At 45.5% G+C, this 27,952-nt stretch overlaps 1 protein-coding gene across 24 annotated transcripts in view; it reads left to right on the top strand.

The window, feature by feature from the left end:
• Positions 1–27,952, top strand: part of LOC138810943 (hepatoma-derived growth factor-related protein 2-like) — a 289,960-nt gene that overhangs the window by 892 nt on the left and 261,116 nt on the right. For 22 of the 24 annotated variants that reach the window (XR_011367295.1, XR_011367293.1, XR_011367296.1 and 19 more), the window contains exon 2: positions 208–733. The exons of the other annotated variants lie outside the window; for them this stretch is intronic. The gene's annotated coding sequence lies outside the window, so the exon portion shown is untranslated. The remainder of the gene's footprint in view (positions 1–207; positions 734–27,952) is intronic. 24 annotated transcript variants of the gene reach the window in all.

Here is a 27,952-nt window from a genome sequence, read left to right as displayed (position 1 = left end):
GGAGGAAGGAGGGGGAGAGGGGAAGGGGGCTGTGGTACCTAACGACTTTCCCTCTTCTCGGTGGGAGCCCCATCACTAGAATCCGGGCAGCCGAGGCTCGCGAGCCTGAAGTCCGCAGGAGGGATGGATGGTTGGATGGATGGATGGTTGAATGGTTGGTTGGTTGGTTTTCTGACAGTTACTCCCGAATGTTCTGAATTTCCTTAGTGGGTCAGCAGAAAAAAAAACACCCCGACGACGGCCAGCGAATCAGGGCTGCGTCTCTCCGTGGAGGCCTCCGGGCCCAGCACCCAGTACCCCCTCCTTGGGCTCCAAGGGACCTTGGCGAGGACGCTGCGTCAGGAGAGCCTTTGGGGGGAAACGGCCCGGGTCCCCGGGTCCCCCGTGAACCCGTTTTGTGGATGGAAAAGGAGAGGTCGGCTCATTTCAGCCTGAAGACAGCCATGCTCCCAGCAGCCTGGGAATGATTTGTCCTGGGTCCTACACGTGTGTGGCTTCTGAGTTTTAGCGGGCTCACTTCCTAAAGAGAAACGCAGATTGTTTGAAGAGGTCAAGTATATTTAAAGGAGAAATGAGAAGTGATTGTAGCTTACACAGTGACTGGTGCAGACACCCGAAGTGACTGTCTTCTAATTCTAGTCTTCCTTGGGAATAACTTTTTTCTTTTCACTTAAAATATATGCAATTTGAAAAACACCTCAGATACCTATTTAGATTCCAACATGTACGCCCTGTAAGTATTCTTCACACATCTTTTTCTTTGGAGACGTTAGGTAACCTACTTACTTAACGCTCTGGTTCTTGTATCTCTATCGTAGATCATGTGTATTTATTTTGATATGCCCCCCTTTGTGTGTGTGCGTGTACGTGTGTGCACGTGTGCATGTGTACGCACACCCCTGAGCTGCTGCTTTTTTGGGGGGGGGCTCAAGGCTTGTATTCTACCCCTAAGCCACAGCTCCATTTCTGACTTTTGGTATTTATTGGAGATAAGACTCTTCTCACAGACTTTTCTGAGCAGGCTGCTTCAAACCATGATCCTCAGATCTCAGCCACGTGAGGAGCTAGGATGATGGGCGATATGGCTATGTTTTAAGTAAAAAAAAATTTTCAAAAGTTGAGAAATGTTGAATTAGTTGTCTACCAAACTTGACTCAACTGTGAAGAACTGAGGACACTAATCAGTTTTGATTCAGTATAATTGATTTTCATTTTTCTTAGGTAATTAAAAAATATCAAATAGTTTATTGGCCTGACTGTTTAAGAAAAAAAATCTGGCTGGGAATGTGGTTTAGTAGTAGAGTGCTTGCCTAGAATACATGAAGTCCTGTGTTCAATTCTTCAGCACCACATAAAACAGAAAAAGCCGGAAGTGGTGCTTTGGCTCAAATGGTAGAGTGCTAAGTCTTGAGCAAAAAGAAGCTCAGGGACAGTGCTCAGGCCCTGAGTTCAAGCCCAGAACTGGCAAAGAAAAAAAGAAAAGATTCCTAGGTTAGGTCCTAGGCCCTACAGTGGTAATGTACAGCAACTTGAAAAGATAGAAATGGTGGGCTGGGAAGGTGGCTCAGTGGTAGAGCACTTGCCTTGCATGCCTGAGGCCCTGGGTTCGATTCCTCAGCACCACATAAGCAAAAAGAAAAAAGCCAAAGTGGTGCTGTGGCTCAAGTGGTAGAGCGCTAGCCTTGAGCTGAAGAGCTGAGGGACAGCAGCCAGGCCCAGAGTTCAGGCCCCACGACCAGACCCCCCCCCCCAAAAAAAAAAAAAAAAGATAGAAATGGTGAATAATACCAGGTAGAAGTTGGATATCATTTCTTCTCTAATGGGGGCTTGAACTCACAGCCTCTCAATTTCCTTGCTCACTGCTGGAGCTCCAACATTTGAGCTCTGCCTCCAGGCTGGCTTTAAAATTTTTTTGGTGTCATTCTTGTGGTTTGAATTCAGGGCCTTGGTGCTGTCCCTGAACTTTTGTGCTCAAGGCTAGCACTCTGCCACTTGAGTCAAGGCTCACCTTCAGGCTTTTTGGTGGTTAATTGGAGGTAAGAGTCCTACAGACTTTTTCATGCCCTGATTAGCTTTTAACCAGAATCCTCAGATCTCAGCCTCCAGAGTAGCTAACATGCCAGCCTGGCATGGTTATAGGAGAAAAGAGTCTACCACTGGAGCCACAGCGCCACTTCTGGCTTTTCCTGTGTATGTGGAACCGAGGAGTTGAACCCAGGGCTTCATGCATGGTAGGCAAGCGCTCTACCACTGAGCCAACTTCCCAGCCTGTGTTTTGTTTTGTTTTATTTTATTTTAAAGGAAGCCAGTTTTCACCTGTGGGACAGATCTCTTCCTCTCTTTTTAACTCTTGATCACCACCTGGCTGAACATTTGGATTTGTAGAATCCTCAAGGATTCTTTTTTTTTTTTTTTTTTGGGGTCCGGTCGTGGGGCCTGAACTCTGGGCCTAGGTGCTGTCCCTCAGCTCTTCAGCTCAAGGCTAGCGCTCTACCACTTGAGCCACAGTGCCACTCCCGGCTTTTTTCTTTTTGCTTATGTGGTGCTGAGGAATAGAACCCAGGGCCTCAGGCATGCAAGGCAAGCGCTCTACCACTGAGCCACCTTCCCAGCCCTGAAGGGCTGATGTTTTTATATTGGCATGCTAAAAATATTTTTACTTCAGCCTTGAATATAGAGGATTTCTTCAGGAAAGGCAACATACTTTTTTTTTTTCCTGGTGCTGGGAGCTGGGAGATTGGACACATGGTCTCATGCTAGCAAGGCTTCTACCATTAAACTCCTTAGCCTCTTATCATTTGGAGATTTTTTTTTTTTTTTTGGTTGATCATGGGGCTTTGAACTGTGGGACTGGGTGCTGCCCCTGTGTTAAAGGCTAGCGCTCTACCACATTGAGCCACAGCACCACTTACTGTTTTCTGGTGGTTAATTGGAGATAAGAGTCTCAGAGACTTTTCTGCTCAGGTTGGCTTTGAACTGTGATCCTCAGATCTCAGCCTCCTAAATAGCTAAGATTACAGGCGTGAGCCACCAGCACCTGGCTTGGAGATATATCTAAGGACTTCAATGTTTCTGTGCCCTAAATAAAGTGTTTGTAATCATCAGTCCAGAAATCTGTGAGTGTGTGGTTAATGATCCTTTACATTGTTTAACTGTGGTTTAAAAAATAATAACATAAAATTGCCAGGTGGTAGTGGCTCACGCCTGTAATCCTAGCTACTCAAGAGGCCAAGATCTGAGGATAGTGATTCAAAGCCAGCTGGGGTAGAAAGTCCGTGCAACTCTTATCTCCAATAAACTATTTTAGAAAAGGGGGGCAGAGGCTAGAAGTAGAGCTTCGACTCAAGTAATAAAGAGTCCTGACCTCAAGCAAAAGAAGGTTAGGGATAATTGCCTGGGCCTTGAGTTCAAGTCCCAGTATGGGCACACATACAATTGCATAAAATTATATATAAAGCTTGAATATTATAGCAAAAAAACGTAAAAATTTGAAATAACCCACTATCAGCCATGAGATTAAGAACTTGTAACATTGTAGCTTATTGCATATTTATAAGTTTCTAAATATATTCACAATGTATTTGTGTCATATAGTAGGGATTTTTTCAGAGGAGACTGAAGTATTCGGGTGGTTAAGACAGTGGATTAGTGACACTGAATTAAATCATTGGCATCATTAAGTACCTACTATGTGCTTTATATAGAAGTAGATAATATTAGTTAGGCTCATAACTGTCCTGTCAGAAGATTGGCAGTTAATAAGTAGTTCAGAGCAGGGTGCTGGTGGTTCATGTCTGTAATCCTAGCTACTCTGGAGGCTGAGATTTGTGGATGTCGATTCAAAGACAGTCCTGGCATGATAGTCCCTGAGACTCTTACCTTCAGTGTACCACCAGAAAACTGGAACTGTGGAACAAGTGGTAGAGCGCTGGCTAGAGCTAAAGAGCTGAGGGACAGCACCCATGCCCAGAATTCAAGCCCCAAGACCGACCAGAAAAAGAAAAAAGTAGCTCAGAGCCACAATTGTTTGTTTATTTTTTGTTCATGGGGCTTGGGTGCTATCCCTGAGCTTTTGTGCTCAAAGCTAGTGCTCTACCACTTTGAGCCACAGCTCTACTTCTGATTTTGGGGTGGTTAATTGGTGATAAGAGTTGCATAGACTTCTCTGCTTAGGCTGGCTTCAAACTGTGATCCTCAAATCTCATTCTTCTGAGGAGCTAGGATTATAGGCGTGAGCCACCTAGCTTGTTGCCCAGCTTGTATTCTATTTAATCTAGCATGTAATTGCTTAATATTTTAGTGGTTAGGTTGGCTAAGTTTTGTTGACTCCAAAGAGAAAAGTTAATTGGTCTCTTCTTCAGAGATTTAGCACTTTCCCCTAACCAAGTAGTCTTCTCAGAAACTAGTGCCTTACTTGATAAGGGAGATTTTTCAGTGGTCTGATCCGAGGGAACTGGAAATGTTCATGTAGAATCATTTATGTAGTTCTTATGGTAGCAGGATAATGAAAATTAATTGATTGCTTTCTTGTATCTTTTAATGAGCTTCTTGCCTTTGAGAACCTAATCTTTAGCTTTGCTGTGTCTCTTTCTAGTTCTTTCTTCTTTTTTGGTTAGTACTGTGGCTTGAAGTCTGGGCCTTGAATCTTACTAGGCTTTTTTGTTCATGGCTGGCTTTCTATCTGTGGAGCTGGTGAATTGGAGATAAAAGTCTCTTGAACTTTTCTGCTGGTGTGTCTGGTTAGCTTGTAACCTTGATTCTCAGCCGGCAGCTTCTTGAGTAACTAAGGGTTATATTTGTGAGTCACTGGTTGGTGTTGGGCTCTGATTGTGGTTTTATGTGGTTTAAAGTCCCTTACCTAACCCGCATGATCACCTGGGTATAATATGCTGAGTCTTGAATGTTATACTTGGTGTTTCCTTGGATTAACTCCTTACTGGGAGCACAAGCCATGAATTTACACATTAAAATAAGTACTGAATGTGGCTAAGTGGTAGAGTGCTTGCCTAGTGTGCATGAAGTTCTAGGTTCCACTCCTCAGTTCCACATACACAGAAAAAGCCAGAAGTAGTGTTGTGGCTCAAGTGGTAGAGAGCAAAAGCTGCTCAGGGACAGTGCCCAGGCTCTTGAGTTCAAGCCCCAACCTGGCTCCTCCCTTCCCCCCCCCCAAAAGACTAAAGGTTAGGAGGAACTTAAAAATACAATCAACAGTTCCTAAACATGGTGCCAAAGGATGGGTGGTAGATTTTTGAGTTCGTATACTTATACACAATCTGCTGGCAGTGTGTTTGTGGTTTAACATTTTAATCAATTCTGAAGGAGGTTCTTCAATCAAAGGTTTAAGAGGCCTCAACTACAGGAAATAATAAGTTAGCCCTGATTAGGGTATTCATTTCATGATGACTAGATGTAGTGGACTGAGTGAGGAAACATGTATTTTTTTTTTTTCCTGGCAGGACTAGGGATCAAGAAAGAAGGTCTCTAGTGTACTAGACAGGCAGGTGTTGTACTGTTGAACTACACTCCCAGGAAACTATTTTAATTGAAACATACTGGCCTTTGTTTTTGTATTGGTGCTGGGTACTATCTTTGAGCTTTTCTTGCTCAAGGCTGGTGCTGTAACACCTGAGCCTCACAGACTTTCCTGCCTGGGCTGACTTTGAACTATGATCCTCAGATCTCAGCCTGCTTTGTAGCTAGGATTGCAGGCATGAACTACCAGAGCCCAGGTGTCCTGTCCTGTCTTGTCTCTGTCTTTCTCCTCTCTTTCCTCTTTCCCCTCCCTCTCTCTTCCCTCCCTCCCTCCTTCCCTTCCTTCCTCTCTCCCCCTCTCCTCCCTTTCTTTCCTTTGTTCTTTTGTGTATGCTGGTACTGGAGCTTGAGCACTGTCCCTTAGTCTTTGGCCACAGCTGGCACGCCACCACTTGAGCACAGCTCTACTTCATGGTTTTTGGTAGTTAATTGGAGATGGGTCTCACAGACTTCCCTGTCCTGGCTGGCTTTGAACCATTATTCTCAGGCCTTAGCCTCATGGGTAGCTAGGATTATAGGCATGAGCCACCAGTACCTGGCCAGAAGATCTTTTTTAAGCCTTCTACTGAAACTGAGTACAGGGGCAAGATCATGTTTCTTCTTTTCTTCTCTCTCTTGCATGGGCTCTCTCTCTCTCTGTCTCTCTGTCTCTCTGTCTCTCTCTCTCTCTCTCTCTCTCTCTCTCATTCTCTCTCATTCTCTTCCTCCCTCCCCTCCCCTCATCTCTCCCTCCCCTCATCTCCCTGACCCCTCCCCTCTCTCCTGTCCCCCTATCCCTGAGCTCATTTGCTCAAGGCTAGCTATCTTCCACAAGGTGCTAGTGGCTCACACCTGTAATACTCAGGAGGTTAAGATCTGAGGATCAAAGTTTGAAACTAGCCCAGGCAGGAAAGTCTGGGAGACTCTTACCTCCAGTGAACCACCAGAAAACCAGAATGGTAGAGCTCTAGCCTTAGGCAAAAAAGATCAAGACAGTGTGGGAGGCCCAGAGTTTAGAAGCTTCACAATTGATTTTTAAAAAAAAGGACTCCTGGACTCTCCTGCCTGAGGCTAGCTTTGAACTGCCATCCTCAGTTCTTAGATTTCTGAATAACTAGGATGATAAGCATGAGCCACCAGCATCCAGCTGAGTTCCTATTTCTTTGGTTGTTGTTGTGGTGGTTAGTCTTGGGGCTTGAACTCAGGACCTGGGGCACTGTCTCTGAGCTCTTCAGCTCAAGGTGAGCATTTTTTACCACTTGAGCCACAGCACCACTTCAGGTTTTCTGGTGGTTCCTTGGAGATCAGAGTTTCATGGAGGGGCTGGGAATGTGGCTTAGTGGTACAGTGCTCGCCCAGCATGCATGAAGCCCTGGTTCACCTCCTCAGTACCACACACAGAAAAGCTGGAAGTGGTTCTGTGGCTTAAGTGGTAGAGCGCTAGCCTTGTGCCAAAGAAGTTCAGGGACAGTGTCCAGACCCTGAGTTCAAGTCCCAGGACTGGCAAAAATAAAAGTCTCATGGACTTCCCTGCCTGGGCTGGCTTTGAACTGTGATCTTCAGACCTCTGACTCCTGAGTAGCTAGGATTATAGCGGGGAGAGTTGATGTTTCTTTCAGCAAATATTTATAAAGCATCCTTTGTGTGTTAGGCAGGTCGAGTAGGTGCTGGTGTGAAACTTGTAAACACAACACAAAAATAACTGCCTTCTTTTTCGTGGAGTGAGCCAGATAATAAGCAAATCAGTAAATCCTGGATGAAGTCTGTCAACGGGTTGTAAGAAATAAAGCCCAGCCGGGCACACAGAGCGAGGCCCATCCCTTAGTCACTGTAGTTTAATTTATGGTGCTGCTCCTCACTAAAAGGTGTATCTGGCCCCAAATAGCATTGCTGAGGAAAGAATCACAAAGATCCTGAGCCTGTTCCTTTTTTTTTTTTTTTTTTTTGCCAGTCCTAGGCCTTGATCTCAGGGCCTGGGCTCTGTCCCTGAGCCGCTCTCTGCTACTTGAGACACAGAGCCATTTTTGGCCTTTTCTGTGTATGTGGTACTGAGAAATCAAACCCAGGGCTTCATGCATGCTAGGCAGGCACTCTACCACTGAGCCACCTCCTCGGCCTAGACCATTGCTCTTTTAACAGTAAGAACTACTGAGAAAGACACTGAGCCCATGTTTTCGACAGATGTGGACTAGTGTTTGCTAGAGGCTAATATGAAGACGGAACAACAAAAAAGCAATGAACAGCACCCAGTGAAAAATGAAAATATATGAGGGTGGGTGACACCGCTCTCTGAAGAGGTCTCAGTTTCATACATGAGGTTGCAGCATGGAGGATAGGCAAGCCACAAACTAGACCTGGGTTTTATTTGTGGTTCTATGTACGAGGATCTCAAATACAACAGAACAAAGAAGAGTGAAAGAAGGGCAAAAGATAGTTTTAAGACATTTATCCTCCAGAATTCCTCACAATTTTAGGTCTAATTGAGGGAAAGGTTAATCTTTAAGCCTCAGAAGCTATTTTAAAAGTAATTTGGACATTGAACAGAAAGAAGAAATCCCTAGTTCAGATGCGCCGAGGATGGATTTGTAGGTTTCATTTGGTAGATCGTTACTTGGTGGTACAGATCCTGACCAGGGTTCGCCACCATGCTTGTTATGCATGCTCAAAAACACTCCTAAAATCACGGAATTTTGGGTCTGTGAAATACCTAGAGTTCATCTAACATAAAATTCTTGCACGGATGAGCCATCTGAAACCCAGACTCAATGGCAGAGAGATGACCTGCAGTCCAGTTGTGGTTCCTTTTCAGAGTGAGCTCAGGGACAGGGCATGTGGCAGAATGGTGCATGTGCTATGGGAGCCCTGAAAGAAAGGGTGTCACACAGCTAGATGGAAACCCAGTTGCCTGGCGGCGCCCTCCCACCCTCGCGTCTCTGCGCTGCACATGCGTGTTTCTTGTGCTTGGCCAGTCCTCATTCTGGACCCTTAGCACACCAGGAATCTAGCCCTGAGCCTCACCTGGTCATAGGGCAGATGGTTGCTTGTACTGAGCCGCCCAGTTGTATTTTAGGCTGTCCTGATAGTGTTCCACAAAATTAAGCAAGACAGAATTTACATCCCTGTAATTTACATCCCCAGATGCCAACATGAGATGTCCTTGGGGGTGGGGGACTGGTGCACACCGAGGAGTGTCCCTGGCTCTACACCACAAAACAGTGATCCCCTCCCTCCCATTCAAACTCTTCAGTATTCACATTTAGAGAAATTGAAGGAAGTTGCGAGGCTTCCAGATTTGCATGCTGTCAGCGGTTGTACAGGTCAGTAAACCTGGGAAACAGATGTTAGGTTTTATTCCTTTCTTGGGGAATCATTAAAGAAGCATGTTTTGGAGCAGTAGGGAGGGAGATGTGAAGCTGCCTGGCTCTTTCTATAAAGGCCTCTGCTGCAGGCTGGCTGCTTTGTGCTGTTGTAGCCTTGCGGCCATTGCCTGCCAGCACTCTTGTCAGCCCTGGAGCAGGTGCCCTGGTGGACCCGGGAGGGGGCTCAGCTCAGCTGCAACCAGGTCAAAAGTTCAGGACTTGAGTTGGAGAGAGAGAGAGAGAGAGGGAGAGAGAGAGAGAGAGAGAGAGTGTGCGCGCGCATGCATGTGCACATGTGATGGTGGTGATAATATGTGTTCCGGACACATAACACATTCATTTTCCCATCAGTTTCAAAATGACAGAACTCTAATAATCATTCATGATTTCTTGAATGTCAATGGGTTTCCAGGCAAAGATACCAAGGTGGTATCTACCATGGGTAGATGGTTTCTAGAGAGGATGGCATTGTGGTGGTGACCTAGGCAGCCTAGTGTACTTGTGCGAAGAGTTTGAGCTTCTTGAGGGAACATATTACAGAACATCAAGGCAGTGTTTTCCTCTTACCCGTTGCTCTTGTCTTTTCTGGAAGCACCTATCACCTAGTCTTGTCTGGGCTATTTCATTTGGTCCTTACAGATGAAGGCCAAAGCCTTGGTGCTGAGTATTGAATCCAGGGTCTTGTAACTGCCAGGCAAGCATTCGCTCTCTGAGCCACAATGATGTTCTCTCTCTCTCAGCTGGGGTTAAGTCCTGAACCCCCTGCCTTTGTTTTCTCTTCACTCCATTTTTGTGTTCTTCTCCTGATGTCCTGGGACTTGCTCTGGGGTTGGTGGAGGAGGGGTAGAGTTCTGGCCTGCATTAAGGTGCTAAAATCCTAGAATTTGTGTGAAATCAGTTACTTTCACAGCCAAAAGCAGTGTTTTCTTAACAGAGCAAGTGACCCCTTACAGTAATGCTCTTGTGTGCTGTGTGGTATTTATGTATGCTGACTTGAAATTAGTATACAAAACTAGATGGAGGATAGTATTTATTTTCTCGTTTAAAGTTCCTGATACCATGCGACCTTTATGAGATTTACATGGTGTCATTTTCTTGTATATCTTACACTGCAGTGGACAGCTTGTAACCTTGACAGGCAGCCCGCATTCCTTAGGCAGGTTTTCTGGAGTAATTGTGTGACTTGGCAGTAGGTAACCTGAACCTAACATGATAGCAGACTGCGCCTGGTCTTTCATGCCCCTCCGTCCATCCATAACATCCCCCCACCCCCCAAAAAAAGTGAAAATAGGGGAGTGATGGGGCCATGATGATCCTTTCTTCATATTTTAATGTTAAACTTTAAAGTCACCTCCAGATAATTCCCTCAGAGTAACTCACTTATAACTGAGAAACTTTTAAAGCTGGCTTGTTTGCTGTGTTTTCCCCCTTCTGACCAGTCCTTTTTAATGACTACTTTTTCCCTGAGTGTTAGTTCTATTAGGCACAATAAATAGCACACCAGGGATGGTGGATTTGCTTGACAAAGTCCGTTAAATTAACAGATCTACTTTAAATCCTTTCTTCCATTTTTATTGTGTGTTCTCTTTTCCCGAAAGATTGTTTGTAAATAATCCTACATATGGATAAGAATTTTTTTATTTCCTGGAGTCGTTTGGTACACCTTTATGGAGGGAAAGGTGTTCAAAGATTTCTCAGGTTGCCATAATGAGAAGTTTCCCACTCCTAGACTGATATAGATTTGAGTGAATATCTTACACATGTACTGATTTTTATCTATTGTTTCTGACCTTTCTTCTCAATCCCCGTGTGTTACAAATGGCACACAGACCAGCTTGCATCATGCTGGGATAAGTTGGGAAAAGGATCTACTTGACAGCCTCCTGACTGGAGTTTTCACATTAGTGATGGATAGATCCCATCTTTATTCCTGTACTTCCATTTCTGTAATATGCAACTTTTTTGGTCAGTTCTGGGGCTTGACTTGAGGGCCTGGGCACTGTCCCTGAGCTTTTTTTTTTTTTGCTCAAGGCTAACTCTCTACCACTTGAGCCATAGCACCACTTCCAGCTTTTTCTGTGTATGTGGTACTGAGGAATCAAACCCCAGGCTTCATGCATGGTATGCAAGCACTCTAACCACTGAGCCACATTCCCAGCCAATATGCAGCTTTTTAAAGTAAAAATGGAATTAAAAAATCTTTTTCTTGGGCTGGGAAGGTGGCTCAGTGGTAGAGTGCTTGTCTTGCAATGCATGAGGCCATGGATTTGATTCCTCAGCACCACATAAGCAAAAAGAAAAAAGCCGGAAGTGGCACTGTGGCTCAAGTGGTAGAGCGCTAGCCTTGAGCTGAAGAGCTGAGGGACAGCGCCCAGGCCCAGAGTTCAGGCCCCACAACCGGACCCCCCCAAAAAAAAATCTTTCTCTTTTCCATTCTTTTCATTATTAATGCTGAAGTTGTATGGATTATTACCGTTGCCTTGGGAAATTTATCAAGAAGGATCTGTTACAATATAGTAGAAAACCCATGTTATATCTATAAAGCAACCAGTAGCTCAGGGGGAGGCAATGATGATGAGTGAAGAGCTTCCGGGACTCAGGAGTTCATGGTGTTCAAGTTAGCAAAGCTGGCCGGATCAGAGTTATTTCCTTATACAGACCGGTAGAAAAAAAGGTCGAGAGAGAGAGACCACAGAGGCATTGCTGCAGTAAGCCTTGCATATCAGCTCACTGTTAGTCATCTTTCTTCAGGTAGTGGGAAAACTTTTAAAGTTCTAGGCTAAGAACTCTTGTGTGCCCTGTGTGTATGTTAAATCTAGCACTGGTTGCTGGGCCAGAACAGAGTGAAAGAAGATCGTCATAGTGGGAAAGGTCATTTGCCATTGAAACACTGGGTAGAACTAGATGATCGACCCTGTGCACATTGAACTCAGAAGTGTATCAAGTATGATTTTTCTGGCTGCAAATAATAAAATGTCAGTAATCACTGCAGATTCTCCTCTACCCCTAAGCTCCAGGTAGGTGTGGTGGCTTAGTGATGGAAGTCAGTAGAGTATTCAGATAAGAGCGATTCTGCTAGGCTCCGGTGTCTCATGCCTGTAATTCTAGCTACTTAGGAGGCTGAGATCTGAGGATCACGGCCAGGCAGGAAAGTCAGGCAGGAAAGTCCATGAGACTCTTATCTCCAATAAACCACTAGAAAACTGGAAGTGGTGCTGTGGCTCAAGCGGTAGAGTGCTTGCCTTGAGCTGAAAAACGTAGGGACAGCGCCCAGGACCAGAGTTCAAGCCCCACGACCGACTAAAAAAAAAAAAAAGTGATTCTGCTCCCCGTCACAGGATTGATATTGCTGAGTAATAATCCAGACACAGGAGAAAGACAGTGGAAAACAGCCATTGGGCATTGAAGGTCAAAGATGACTTGCAGAAGGGTATTTGAGTCCTGTGGCACCAGAGGAAAGGAGGCGAGGGCTAAAACTTCTCTTTGGAAAGAACTCTGGGAGCAAGTTTGGGAGGGTGTTGAACTTTTTCTTTTCCCAAAAAACCACCAGAAACAGCTGAATTAGTTCCATTTCCTACGTAGTTAGCATTTTGGCAGACTGAAGAGTTCAATTGTAGGGTCCCCTTCCTGAAGCCAGCCGGGGCAGGAAAATCCATGAGACTCTTATCTCCAGTTAACTACCAGAACAAGCCGGGAGTGGAGCTGTGGCTCAAGTGGTAGAGCAGCACTAGCCTTGAGCACAAAAAGCTCAAGGACAGGGCTGGGAATGTGACCTAGTGGTAGAGTGCTTGCTTAGCATGAATGAAGCTCCAGGTTTGATCCCTCAGTACCACATACACAGAAAAAGCCATAAGTGGCACTGTGGCTCAAGTGGTAGAGTGCTAGCCTTGAGCTGAAGAGCTGAGGGGCAGTGCCCAGGCCCAGAGTTCAAGCCCCATGGCCGACCAAAAACAAAAACAAAGAAAAACAAAAACCAAAAACTGAAGGACAACAGGCCCTGAATTCAAGCCCAAGGACCAGGCATACAAACAAGTACAGAGCTGTGTGCCCTTTCCTAGCTGGCTGCCCAGGCTGCTGTGTGTATGTGGGGGATGTTTCATACGGTTTAAAGGGAAGCATCATAGGAAGTATAAGTCCACAAATAATACAAATGTAAAACTGCATACAGTCCTTCAGGTGCTAGTAATTGATGAAAGGGAAAGGCCCTAGCTGTAAAAGGCACAGATAATGTGCTGAGCAAGATCTGGGCTGGGCTTTGAGAACAGAAGTTGTCTGGGTGTAAGATGACCTTACATAAAATAAGCCAGCCTTTGTTTCATATAGATGGGCTATCAAGATACAGAGAAGCCAGGTCTCTTCTGACAGAAGTACAGACACAAGGTGATTGGCACCGTCTAGAGGCAGGAGTATTTTTCTCACTCTGGAAAAGTCTGTGTGTGCTGATGGCAGAGGCCAGGGGTAGTGCCAGATATCTTACAGTCCATAAAGGCAGCCCTCCAAAACACAGAACTCTGACTCAGATGCCAGCAGTGATGAGCTTGAGAAACCCTGTTCTACAATACTCCTGTCTGGAGTTTGGTTAGAATGTGAATCTCCAGAACTGCTCCCAGCAATTTATACAATCTAATTGCATCATCATCATCATCATCATCACCACCACCATCATCACCATCATCGCCAGTCCTGGGGCTTGAACTCAGGGCCTAAGCACTGTCCCTGAGCTGCAATTGCTCAAGGCTAGCTCTCTACCACTTGAGCCACAGTGCCACATCCAGCTTTTTCTGTGTGTGGGGTGCTGAGGAATCCAACCCAGCTTTCTTACTTCACCCTGAAGAAGCTGCGTGTTGGTGGTATGCATCATCTCCCAGTTAGTGCAATACTATTGGGGCCCAGGTACAAAACCAGGCAGCAAGCAAGAACCAGATATAAGTAGTACAAATGAAAAAGGACTGAGATGTGGAAGCTAGTGTACCTGCCTGGCAAGCATGAGGCCTTTGAATTCAATCCCCACTCCCATCACCATAAAAAATTAAAAGTAAATGAAGAGAATAGTATTTCCCACCCGTAAGCTTCAGTCATTACTGATATCTCTTATTTATGGTCACCAGGCTTAAAATAGCATTCACATCTCACCTTCTCCCTGTTTTGCCAACTCATTTCTTCCTGCTTTTTCTCTTCAGTTTGTCTGTTTTCTCTCGAAAATGGTTCTCTAATAATATGGGTCCTATCAGCAGGGATCTTATCTCCTTCACACTTATATCCACAGGATCTGTTTGTCATCTTCTCTGTACGATGGCTCAGAAAATATTTACTGACTGACTGAATGAATGAATGAACAACTGAAAGAAATAATTTCCTAAAAGCAGAGTTGTGATCACTGTGGGTGTAGGTATATGTCTGTGATCCCAGCGCAGTTAGTAGGGAAGTTGAGGCAGGAGGGTTGTGAGTATGAGCTTCACCTAGGCTACTACATAGTGAATTCTAGTCCATGCAATGAGACCTTGTCTCAAAGCAAGAAGCAATAGCTGGGCCCTGGTGACTCATGCCTGCCTATAATCCTAGCTACTCAGCAGGCTGAGATCTGAGGATTATGGTTCCAAGTCAGCCCAGGCAGACAAATCTGTGAGAGTTCTATTTCCAAATAATAGGCAAAAAGCCTAAAGTGGAGGTTTGTCTCAAGTGGTAGAATGCCAGTTGTGAGCAAAAGAACTGAGTGAAAGGCCCTGACCTGAGTTCAAGCTCCAGTACTGATAATGCACATGTGTGCCTGTATGTGCTGGTGTGCACATGCATACACAGAAAAACAACAAAAACCACCAGGAACTGCAGGTTGTATATATTGATTGATTTTATCTGAAACAGTATCTCACGGTGTAGCCTACGCAGTCTGTGAAAACTTGAGGTTGTCCTAATGGATTGAGTAGCCCTACATCCCATCTCTGCCTCCAGCTCTGGGGTTGCTCATACAGTGACATCATTGCTGGACTCTCACTTGACGTTAAATGCTCTTTATTGTGTACAGGCAACTTCAACACGTTCTGGAGTCCGGCAGACAGTAAGAGACGGAAAAGATGTTAGAAATAATTTGGGTTTAATGTACAGCTCACACAACATATCGTGGCTTGAATTGAGAATAGAACCAGGAGAGAGCCAAGCCTAGCAGCAGAACAAAGATGACCTAAAATGATAATTTTCTCTCCGTTTCATGACAAGTTCCTGTGTCATTAGTGACCGAGTATTGTACTCTAAAGTGCCTTGCATGGTACTTTTGCTGTTAAATACAGAGTAATGTTTTAGGATTTAAAGAACAATGTGAAAACATTGTTTAGTTGAGAATAATATTATATTTATTTCTGCCTTATGGGAAGGAGCTAGGTGCAGGACAAATCTTGGTTACTGGTGCAATGGGTATATAAAAAGATTTCAGAATGGAACAGATGAGATGGAGGGAATTAACAAAAGGCTGCAGATGGTGGCTTAATGCTTTGGAACAAGTCCATCAGTCCCTGCTGTCCAATCTAGTGTAAGGGTCCATCTGGAGCTCCCCGGAGTGCAAGGATGTGATGCAATGTACGTCGGATGTGAGCGTAGGTTTCCCTGCAAGTCATTATTACCGTCGAACACATACTTGAAATGTTAGCTGTAAGACAAGATAGGGAAATCTGAAGGCTGACATTAGGCTCTCCATTTATCTTGTAAATTCCAGACCGCTGCTAAGTACATGTCAAAATTTAAAACAGCCTTCTCTTGAAAAAGAAGTTCATTAGAAACTTGTCAAGGTTGTGGCAGGTTGTGAAGGCTGATGCAGGAACAAAACAATGTTGAGAAAACAAAAGCAAGACATCAGTAGAGGTTTATGGTTAGGTTGAGTCTGTAGAGAAGGCAGGGCCCATGCACATGCAGGTGTGTGTCGCATGGCAGTGCTGTGGTCCAGACTGGCCTGGTGGTGGTCTTGCTCCACTGGGCTGGTACTCTACCACCGCCAGCTACAGCCAGCTTTTGCTCCCTATTTGGAGATCCAGTCTTAGATCTAGCTTTGAACCTAGATTCGCTTATCTCTAAGTAGCTAGGAGTTTTGGGTTGTCAATGGATTCATTGCTTTGGTTTGGTGCTCAGCCACTCAAAACATACCCACTCTTTTTCGGGTTAATTTAGCAACGGTCACCAGTATTTGCCTGCCTGCTGGGTACTGGCTCCGTCCTCAGATCTCAGCCTCCAAGTAGACTGGATTATAAATGTGAACCACCAGTGTTGGCTAGTACTAAATGCGGAGGCGTAAACATTGGCTTCTGCAAAATACAAGTACTGGGCCTCACCATTGGATCTTAACAATGTGATTAAGTTTGTAACATCCCCTCCTTCTCTCCCTCCCCCTTCTTTGTAGTGCTGGGAATGGAACCCAAGGCCTTCTGCATATTAAGTATACATTCTCCTACCAAGCTACATTCCCAGCCCCTGATGTTTAGTTTCTGAAATGTGCCTATTGACAGTTTTTTTTGGGTTTTTTGGTTGGTTGTGGGGCTTGAACTCTGGGCTTGGGCACTGTCCCTGCGCTCCTCAGCTCAAGGCGAGCGCTCTACAGCTTGAGCCACAGTGCCACTTCCGGTTTTCTAGTGGTTTATTGGAGATGAGAGCCTCACAGACTTTCCTGCCCAGGCTGGCTTTGAACTGTGATCCTCAGATCTCAGCCTCCTGAGTAGCTAGGATTACAGGTGTGAGCTACTGGCGCCCGGCTACATTGTCTCTTATTTGGGACATAAGGAATTCTAGTATGATGGTCAGTTAACTCATTTAGTACTCACTTGTACTGGTGCCTACAGAATGTGGAGTCTTTCTATGCTGCTAGACTGGCAACTTGAATGTCTAGGTTGGAGTGACCCTTCTGGTTTGGCTCTTGAATAGCTGGGACTACCGACGAATGTCATAATGCCTGGCTAAAGGTACAACTTAACTGAATTTTGCCAGTCCTGAGGTTTGAACTCAGGGCCTGGGCACTGTCCCAGAGCTTCTTTGTTTGTTTGTTTGTTTTTTGGGGTCCAGTCATGGGGCCTGGGTGCTGACCCTCAGCTCTTCAGCTCAAGGCTAGTGCTCTACCACTTGAGCCACAGCACCACTTCTGGCTTTTTTCTTTTTGCTTATGCGGTGCTGAGGAATCGAACCCAGGGCCTCATGCATGCAAAGCAAGCTACTCTTCCACTGAGCCACCTTCCCAGCTCCCCCCACCCCCGAGCTTCTTTTAGCACTCTACACCACTTGAGCCACAGCGCCCCTTTGGCTTTTTCTGTGTATGTGGTACTGAGAAATTGAACCCAGGGCTTCGCTAGGCGAGCACTCTGCCACTGAGCCACAGTTCCATACTAGCTTTTTTCTAGTTAATTGGAGGTAAGGCTCTGATTTTAGGTGCTTTGCCACTCTGCGTCTCACTCACATCCCGGGCTTTATAAAGCTCTTGCCTCCTTTCTAGACAAACCCTCCTGGATGAAGGAGACATCTGTCCTGCCTACCATGCTCACGCTCACACCCCCCACACATGCAGACAGGCTCCAGCTCCAGGAGCTCTGGAGGCCCTCCCCCCCCCCCCCCCCCCCCCCCCGCCAGACTTTGATCTGTGATCCTCAGACCACTGCCAGGCCCCCAGCGCCCAGCTCACGTTCTGTAGCAGAGCCTTCCCAAGAAACCATGCAGGTGGGTTTCTCCAGAAGTGACCCTGCCTGTCTGCACCTGAGCTCCCTGCTCCTTCTGCATGTCTTCCCTCCCTTCCTCATCTGGCATGTGTATCCTAGCCCCTTGTTCTTCACAATCCTCCAGCAGTCATTTTACTCTCAGCCCTGGTAGTTGATCACATTTGGTTGTCTCTGGCCGGCTCCCTCTTCCCTCACTCCCCAGCTCCTGTCTTCAAGCTCTGATTGATTAGCCTTCCCTGTTACTTGGCCTGCTCTCTGGGCAAGGCTGCTGCTTCAGATTTTAATACCCGGGATTAAAAATCCCCACGCCTACATGATACCGTGTGTTGGTATTAGAGCTTCAAGTCAGGGCCTCACACTCTTGCTTGGCAAGGCTGGCACTCTACAATTTGAGCCACACCTCCACTTCCATCTTCTTACTTGTTAATTGAGGATAAGAGTCTGATGGACTTTTTTGTCTGGGCTGGCTTTGAACCAGGATCCTCAGATCTTGGCCTCCTTAGTTGTTAGTATTTCAGGTGTGAGCCACTGGCGCTCAGCTGAGTGTCCAATCTTAAGACTGTTGTGTTATTCCTTAATGTTACAGGTGAAAGAAAGTATCTGTTTTGGGAGAGGGCTTGAGGAGGAGAGGGCCCATATGGGAAGAAAGGGGTATGAATACCTGTTTAACTTGAAAAGAACATACTGAGCACAGTTCAGGATGACTTCCCATTATTGAAGTTGTGGATGTGAAAACTCACCCACAGAGCTGGATAGGTGATCTAGTTTGGGAGTAGGCCCGATGTATTATTAGTTGGTGAAATGGAGTGTACATTTTCATTTTAAAAGACCCAGTCACTCATTAGCCTCCGTGGGATCTTATCATGAACAACCATGAATCAGAATTAGAGCTTACTGATTCTTCAAGGGATGGGAAGGACTCATTTTTTTTATATAAACTTTCCCCAAGTTTTTTTTTTTCCCTTCAAAATCAGACAACCAATTGAAAATTTAAAAGACAAAACTGTAGACCAGATCTTACGTTTCTGCTTGCTAGTCTCTTGCAGTCTCTTATGCTTCGGATGACTTTGATTAGTTGAACAATAAAATCTCTTGAAGTTCTGAGATTCTGTGATTAGGAATGCCAGCTCATGAACCGGAACTCACTGTTTTCTTTGGTGCCAGTCCTGGGGCTTGAACTCAGGGCCTAGGTGCTGTCCCTGAGCTTTTTCACTCAAGGCTAGCCCTCTACCACTTGAGCCATAGCTCTACTTCTGGGGGGGGGGGTTTTGGTGCTTAATTGGAGACAAGTATCTAACTTTCCTGCCTGAGCTGGCCTGAGAGGTCATTTTTCTTTTAATCCATTAAAATTCTAGAAAGGCCACAGATATGTTCTCCCTATAATAGATTCATTAGCTCTTTTTCACCCTCAAGAAACTAACAACTTAATCCATCTCAATCCAGCAAAATAGTGATTTCTTTTTTCTCCTGGTTGTCACATGCCATTAGAGTATAAATACCTTGCTGGTGTGTAGTTATTAAATCTGATGTTCAGAACCTACAGTAATAACTTAGATCAAGCCGGAGCATAAGTTTAGTTAGTTAGTTATTTTTTTTTATTTTTTTGTCGGTTATGGGGCTTTGAACTCTGGGCCTGGGTGCTGTCCCTGAGCTCTTCAGCTCAAAGCTAGCGCTCTATCTCTTGAGCCACAGTGCCACTTCCGGCCTTTTTCTTTTCTGTGGTGCTGAGGATTTGAACCCAGGGCCTCATGCGTGTGAGGCAAGGACTCCACCACTGAGCCACCTTCCCAGCCTGGGAGCATAAGTTTTAACAGTAATCTTCAAAGGGAACCGTACACCCGAAGTAAATTCTAGCTTTTTCACTCTGTCGTATTTTACTTAATTGCAGGTAAAGGTCAATTTGGCTTTTAAAGTTTTCTGCACAATAATACAACATATTATTATTTTATAACAGTAACTTTAATACATAATACTTTATTTTGGTTGGTTGTACAGCTTGAACACAGGCCCTGAGCGCTGTCCCTGAGCTGCTCTTGCTCAAGGCTAGTGCTCTATCTCTTAAGCCACAGCCCCACTTCTCACTTCTTTGGTAGTTTAGTGGAAATGACTTTCACAGAGCTTTTTTGCCAGGGCTGGCTTTGAGCCACAATCCTCAAGATCTCAGCCTCCTGAGTAGCTAGATTGTGGGCGTGAGCCACTCGTGCCCGACTTAATGAAGGTCTCTTTCATGCTGCTTGCTTGTTCCTGAACATGCAGCTTTAGTAAACTTGCTTTACTATTCTTTTATCACATGCTGACTGCATAATGAATGATTCACTATTCTTTGGATAGCTGTTTTCAAGGCTGGCATTTATACCACAGTCAATTCTGATAACATTTTTTTTTTCAATTGGAAATGCCTTATGTGCTGACTGATGAGTTCATAGTCTGTGTTGACTGAGTGTCATCATCAGTAAAGCTCCCCAGCAGAGAGGTCCTGTGGAGCCAGCCAGGGTTAGTCCTCTGTTAGGAAGAGTTGTGTAAACAATGACAGCTGGGAAGAGGAATTGAAATGATGGGCCTCCCATGTGATTTAACATTTGTCTGTCTCTCTGTCTCTCTGTCTGTCTGTCTGTCTCCCTCTCTTTCTCTCTCTCGATGGCAATGGATATTTCCTTAATTTGAGCATGAACTTTGAGCTCCCGTACTTTGACTCAGTTCTGACTCAGCAGTCTTTAGTGGGCTGGGGGCATTGAAGGAAGGAAGGGACTTTGTATTTAATTCCATCCCCAGAACTCAAATGAGCATTATTATTTATTATTATTGTTGTTATTGTTATTATTTCAGTCAGTCATGGGCCTTGAACTCTGGGCCTGGGCACTGTCCCTCAGCTCTTCAGCTCAAAGCCACAGCGCCACTTTTGGCTTTTTCTGCTTATGTGGTGCTGAGGAATCGAACCCAGGACCTCATGCATACAAGGCACACACTCTACCACTGAGCCACTTTCCTAGCCAGACAAGCAGTAGTTTCTTAAGTTTGGACTTGGAGATAGAGAATAGAGGTCTGGGAAGGTGGAAACGTTTTCCTTAAAGTCCAAGTGACTTGGGAGGGACCAAACTAGGTCTCCTGTGACATGGTAGTATTAAGCTCCAGTTTGTGTGATGTGGGGTTTTGCAGGGTTTACTCCTAAAGTTTTCTGGTCAGGTGTTTGTGTGACAAGGAGATGGTGCACCTGTCTGTCAGTCACTCTGCCTTCCTCTATTTCCCCTTCCATCCAGGCCTCCTAAATTAGATACATTCCCCTTCTGCTCCTAGACATCTCCATCTCAGGGTCCCTTGACAGAGCAGTCCTTTATCACATTGTCTCACCCAGGGTCTGGAGGGGCTGTCCCTTTGTTGCAGCCCTGCAGGATAACTTAGACTCCAGCCAACTGCTGTCGTTGGACCCAGAGCAAATGTTGGAGAGGCCCCCTTTCATCTACCACTGCAGTTTCAACCTTCATTTTAAAACTGCAGCTTACTGGGTCTGTAATTACTCTACTAGAACACACACACTCGAGGTAGTGTGGCTTATTTTTCCCCACAAGGTTCTTTCTTGTATTTAGTCATTGTGATCTGGAAATGGAGGTTTATTCTTTCTTTGTATTCCGTTCTGTTCTCCAGGGGTAGGTTATTACAGGTTTGTAGCAGGAGTGCTTGCTTTTTTAAAAAAAATTTTTTTGGGTCCAGTTGCGGGCCTGAACTCTGGGCCTGGGCATTGTCCCTCAGCTCAAGGGTAGCAATACCACTTGAGACACCGCGCCACTTTCGACTTTTTTTTTCTGCTTATGTGGTGCTGAGGAATTGAACCCAGGGCCTCATGCATGCAAGGCAAGTGCTCTACCACTGAGCCACCTTCCCAGCCTGAGTGCTTGCTTTTATATGACATCTTATGGGTGCATTTTAACTTACCAAGGTATCTTTTCTTTTGATGTTGTTACAGTGTTCATGATCAATAGAAATAATTGAACACTAAGAGACTTTTAAAATATTTTAAATCAAGCCTCATGGTTGGCACAAAAAAAGTTCTCATATGCTCACCTTTATAGTACAGCTAATTACTTACTGTTCCCTCTCCCTCCTCCGCCCTCCACAAAAAATAAAGGCTGAGGACTGAACTTGCCAGGCAAGTGCTCGTCCCGAGCTACATACCCAATCCCCCAGTTACTTACTCTTTTTTGCCAATTACCTGAAAAAAAAAATTTTTTTTTGGTTGCTCCTGGGACCTGAACTCTGGGCCTGGGCACTGTCCCTCAGCTCTTCAGCTCAAGGCAAGCGCTCTACCACATGAACCTCAGCCCCACTTCCAGCATTTTCTCCTTCTGTGGTGCTGAGGAATTGAACCCAGGGCCTCACGGTGCTCTACCACTAAGCCACCTTCCCAGCCCAGTTACCTGAAAATTTAAAGTCTCCCCTCTCTTTTTTTTTTTTTTTGTTGGTTTGTGGGTCTTGAATTCTGGGCCTGGGCACTGTCTCTGAGCTCTTCAGCTCAAGGCAAGTGCTCTACCATTTGAGCCATTGCACCACTTCTGGTTTTCTGGTGGTTCGTTGTTGGTTAGAGTCTCATGGGTAGAAAAACCTTTCTTGCCTGGACTGGCTTTGAACTGCAATCCTCAGATCTCAGCCTCCTGAGTAGCTAGGATGACAAGCGTGAGCCACCAGTGTCTGGCAAATCTTCCCCTGCCCTTTTTTTATTTTTGGTCCATTGCAGGGCCTGAACTCTGGGCCTGGGCGCTGCCCCTCAGCTTTTCAGCTCACAACTAACACTCTACCACTTGAGCCACAGTGCCACTTCTGGTTTTTTCTGTTTATGTGGTGCTGAGGAATCGAACCCAGGGCCTCATGCATGCAAGGCAAGCGCTCTACCGTGGAGCCACCTTCCCAGCCCCTTTTCTTTTCTCTTTTCTTTCCTTTTCTCTTTTCTTTCCTTTTCTCTTCTTTTCCTTCTTTTCTCCCTCCTTCCCACCCAGTCCCTCCCTCCTTCCCTCCCTCCCTCCCTCCCTCCCTTCTTTCCTTCCTCCCTTCCTTCCTTCCTTCCTTCCTTCCTTCCTTCCTTCCTTCGTTCCTTTTGTGCCAGTCTTGGCTTGAACTCAGGGACTAGGTACTGACCCTGAACCTTTTTTTTTTTTTTTTTTTTTAGCACTTTACCATTTGCTTTTTTGATGGTTAACTGGAGATAGGAGTCTCAGAGGCTTTGCTTCCCTGGGGTGGCTTTGAATCATGATCCTCAGCTCTTAGCCTCCTGAATAGCTGAGATTACAGGAGTGAGCTGGTGCTTGGCTGACACAGAACTCTTAGGAAAAGACGGAAACTGTCTCAGATAAATGATGACTGTCTTTAGGACATACATGATATAAATGATGGAACTGAAATTTGTCTTGAGTCTAGGTCTGTCCTTACGCTCTCCAGTGCATAGTACGTTGTTGTCTGATGCTTGTCTCCTGACACTCTAGGGCTTTTTTTTTTTTTTTTTGTCAGTCCTCGGGCTTGAACTCTGGGCCTGAATGCTGTCCCTCAGCTCTTCAGCTCAAGGCGAGCGCTCTGCCACTTGAGCTACAGTGCCACTTCCGGTTTTCTGGTGGTTTTTTGGAGATAGGAGTCTCACGGTCTTTCCTGCCCGGGCTGGCTTTGAACCGAGATCCTCAGATCTCAGCCTCCTGAGTAGCTAGGATTACAGGCATGAGACACCAGCGCCTGGCATTAGGGCTTCCCTTTTAATCTGGTACATGTCCTGTGTGTAGCTTTCCTTGTGAAGAAATAAAGAGAGAGTTTATGTAGCAAAAATGAGAAAAGGAAGAAAAATGTAAACTTTAATAGTTCTAATACTTGCGTGGCTGACTGTAGCTCTCAGATTCAAATGTCTTTTTGGGGTACATTTACATTTGCATTGAGTGTATTATGCACAGCAGTGAACCCAGTGAGCTTTGCCTTCACGCATCTGAACGACATGGCATTCCATATCTGTTGGCTGAAGAATTTTGAGGGAAGAGAGTGATAATGCAAATATCTCCAAAATGCTGGAGGGGGTTAGGGTGAGGGGCACAGGTTTTGAAGGCCAGGATAATTTTAGGTGTAGCAACTTAATGGACTGAGAAGGGAGTCCAGGTGTAAGTCAAGGGAAATAGCAGGAATTGGAACCAGAAATTTGTGGATACTAGATCATGAGGACCTTGTAAGCTACGACAAGCTGGAATCTTATTGCAAGTGGTGGCAATCATAAAGCAAGGGCCATTGGATATTTATAACATACAAAATGATCAAGATATTGGCAGACTTCCCAGAACAGCAGAAGAAAATCACATCAGAAGCACGTGTGTCTGTCTGTCCCATCACAGACTAGTTGGTTTCTCAATCCTGATCTGCCCTCTGGCCAGCCGGTCATTCCCCACCCAGTTTTACAGGTGGGGGATGAAGTAGTAAGTACGTTTATTTTCTAAAGCTTTAGTAAATAAGATACCTCACAAGTTTACAGCGTTTGGCGGCCTTTGGCGTCAGGCTGTGGAGGTGGGGAGCTCCCAGACTCCAAGCTGGCACACCTGTGTGCCCAGGTCTCTGTGTGCAAACTCCCAACCTCACCTACCTCTCAGTGCCTTCAAACACCATTGAAACAGGGATTTAGGGACTAGGCTCCCAACACATTTAACTATAGCAGGGAGAAATGGTGGTGTTCATTCATGGGGAGACAGGGTGAGGGAAGGGAGGGAGTGAGACACACTGAAATACACGGAGTGAGTTGGGGAGATAGGGTAAGGGCGATAACAGTGCTTCTGACCTGAGCCTCTACCACATGGGGGTAAGGTGCCCTTGGGTGAGAGGGAGAGGAATGCTTGTGATGTGATACCTGTTGTTTGTTTACCCTGTGTTTACTGTCTCTGTAGATCAGCTGTTTGCCCTGTGCTATCTTCTTCCTCCTCTTGCCTTCTGTAATGAAGTAGTACTTTTGCTCATTTCAGATGAGCATGTCTGATATCAGTGATGGTGGGAAATAAACTTATGAGAAGACCAATTAAAAATTGGAACAAGAGGGGCTGGGAAGGTGGCTCAGTGGTAGAGCGCTTGCCTTGCATGCCTGAAGCCCTGGGTTCGATTCCTCACTAACACATAAGCAAAAAGAAAAAAGCCGGAAGTGGCGCTGTGGCTCAGGTGTTAGAGCACTAGCTTGAGCGGAAGAGGTGAGGGACAGCGCCCAGACCCAGAGTTCAGGCCCCACAATGTGCAAAAATAAATTAAATAAAGGACTTCCTTTTGTTTCAGCAGTGGAGGAACTGGAAATAAAAGGCTGTTTGTAGAAGAAACAGTCCTCTTGTTGTTTTTAACCATTTTTACTGAAAATAGGTAGTGGAGTAGGTCTTCTGAGGAGCTTAAAAGAAAACAAGAAAGCAGAGAATAAGTGTTTCAGAAGCCATGGTGGTGAAATGCAGAAAGGAAGCATGCCATACACTTAACCTAACGATTTAGTTGGCATTTTGTATTTGGGAGAAAGAAAGGCAGGAGATGGGGAGGGGGTAATCCCAGTTACAAGAAGGCAGAGGAGAGACAGAAGAAAGGGGGTGATTGGCTCAGTGTAATGGCTGAAGGCCCAGGAAGGCAGTTCATTGATAAGTCCAGAACAAAGGCTGCTGTGGTACTGGCAAAGCCTTGCCTTTTCCTTTTCCCCTCCCTCCCTCCCTCCCTCCCTCCTTCCCTCCCTCCCTCCCTCCCTCCCTCCCTCCCTCCCTCCCTCCCTCCCTCTCTCCCTCTCTCTCTCCCTTCCTCTCTCCTTCCTTCCCTCCTTCCCTCCTTTCCTCCCTTCCTTCCTTCCTTCCTTTCTTGAACTCAGGCCCTGGGCACTGTCCCTGAGCTTCTTTTCCTCAAGGCTAGCACTCTACCACTTGAGCCACAGCACCACTTCCCATTTTTCCTGTGTTTGTGGTGCTAAGAAATCAAACCCAGGGCTTCCTGGATAATAGGCAAGCACTCTACCACTGAGCCACATTCCCAGCCCTTTTTCTTTTCTTTTTTTTTTCTTTCTGATTTCTATTCTAATTTCAGCACATCATGATTCCCCCCCCCCCCCCCCCCCCCCGTGAAATTCACAGGTAAGTACTGACGCAAGTCTGTAACCATAGGGAGATGAGGGGATCTTGCATTAAAAAGCTAGTAAGACTCCATATCAACCATTTCTTCGGCCTGGTGGCAGATGCTGGCAATATGAAGCCCAAGTAAGAGGATTGTGGCTCACGCTGGTCTAAACCCTATCTTGAAAGTAAACCAAGGCAGAAAAGGGGTTTGGGGCATGACTCAAGTAGAAGAGAACTTTCCTCACTAGCACGAGTTCGACCCCCAGTACCACCAAGCGGGGAAACGTCTTGTCTGGTTAAGGCCTTTGTCCATGGGAGCACTCAGCTTTAGTCAGTAAGAAAGTTTGCATCACCACTGAGTGCTCAGCAAATGTTGGCTGACTAGCACCTGCCCTTGGTTGTGTAAAACCTGTTTAATGTGGTGCTGTGGCTCAAGCGGTAGAGTGCTCGACTTGAGCTGAGGAGCTCAGGGACAGTGAGTGCCAAGGCCCATGACCAACTGAAAAACAACAGTGAACAAACCTTCTGTCTATGTCCTGTGTACTTTGCCTTCTCTAGTCTTTCTTTCCCCAGCAAAATCATTCTGTTCACCAGTTGTTTTGAAAGTGGTCACTCTGATTATATAAGTATATAATTATATAATGAATGTCTGCTAAATGTGTCTTGCTCTATCACGATTGCCTTCAGATGACTAAATTAGTCCCTGAGCTCTATAAGTTAAAGTTCTTGTGCCAGATATGGTAGTGAGCTGTCATCACCGACATGAGCACCTGTAATCTCTGCTACAGGAAGGCAGAGGTGAGAAGATTCTACTGTGATGTCCTCACAGTCCAGCCAGGCCTGAGCCTCTACCAGACCCAAAATTGACCAAAGCAAAAAGGGCTGTAGGTCAAGTGGTAGAGCTCGAGTGTAATACCCTGAATTCAACACTCCAGAACCACCAACAGCACCACTCAAACAAAAATGCTACTTTTTCCTTTTTTGTGGGACAGACTATTTATTTAAAATACATAGGGTGCCTTTGGTGGCTTTCATGTTCACACCTGCCAATTCAGCACAAGCTATATTTCTAACGTAAGACCAGCTTACTGACCAGAATCAAGCATCAGAAGATACTAGTGTTTTGTTTTTAATTTTTTTGTTTGTTTTTGTTTTGTCTGTCGGTTGTGGGGCTTGAACTCTGGGCCTGGGCGTGGTTCCTCACCTCTTCAACTCAAGGTGAGCACTCTACCACTGGAGCCACAGAGCCACTTCTGGTTTTCTGATTGGTTTATTGGAGATAAGAGTCACGGATTTCTTTGACTGGGCTGGCTTTGAACTATGATCCTTAGATCTCAGCCTCCCAGTAGCTAGGATTACAGGGGTGAGCCACCAGCACCCAGCAGGAGGCTGAGATCTTGAGGATCAAGTTCAAAGCCAGCCTGGGCAGGAAAGTCTGTGGGACTCTTATCTAGAATAAACCACTCAGAAAACCCGAAGTGGAGCTGTGGCTCAAGTGGTAGAGTGCTTGCCTTGAGCTGAAGAGCTGAGGGACAGCTCCCAGGTCCAGAGTTCAAACCCTACAACTGATTTTAAAAAAAAAAGAAAAAAGAGGTAATATGCAGAGGGGTTCTAGTCACATAAGCCAGGTAAAGAGTACATTTCTTTTTGGACAGTGTCACCCTTTCCTGCACTTTCTCAGTTTTGCCTTCCCATAACTACCCACAGGTTATATAGTTCATTTTCAACAGTGTCTACTGAGTATCACTGTTGCATTTATTCACCCTCTGTCCCTCTATTTCTGTGCCCTGCTTTACTCTCCCAAAGGCAGATGAAGTAACAAGACAAAAAGAAAACAAAAAGAAAAACAAATCTTTTGTTTCCATTTCCTGGAGTTCATTTTGATAAGTGTTATGTGATCAGATACATATTGATGTGCCTGTGTCTTCATCTACTAGAGTCCTGTATAGTTTATCATGTCCCCCCATGTATTTTAGGTCTAGCTTCCTCATGTGGTAGAAGACATGCACCATTTGTTTCTCTGAACTTGGCTTACCTCAGTTAACATGATTTGTTCTAGAGCCATGCATTTCCTGCGATATTCTTATGCCTGTGTAAATTTCCATTGTGTATAGGTACCTCTTATTTTGATCCATTCAGCTATTTGTAGGGCATCTGGGTGGTTTCTGTAGCTTGGATATTGTGAGTCATGCAGGAGTGAACCTGAATGTGCAGGTATCTGTATGGTATCCTTGCTGGTGAGGGTCGGGTAGGTGGCCAGTGGTTATGGCTGAGTGGTAGGGAGGGTCTGACCTCCAGACTGCAGTCCAGAATAGTTACA

The sequence above is a fragment of the Dipodomys merriami genome, unplaced genomic scaffold (genome assembly GCF_024711535.1).
Source record: "Dipodomys merriami isolate MVZ:Mamm:240054 unplaced genomic scaffold, mDipMer1.0.p SCAF_512, whole genome shotgun sequence".
NCBI lineage: Eukaryota > Metazoa > Chordata > Mammalia > Rodentia > Heteromyidae > Dipodomys > Dipodomys merriami.
The sequence above is the reverse complement of the archived record's forward strand: the minus strand, read 5'-3'. Positions and strand labels throughout refer to the sequence as shown.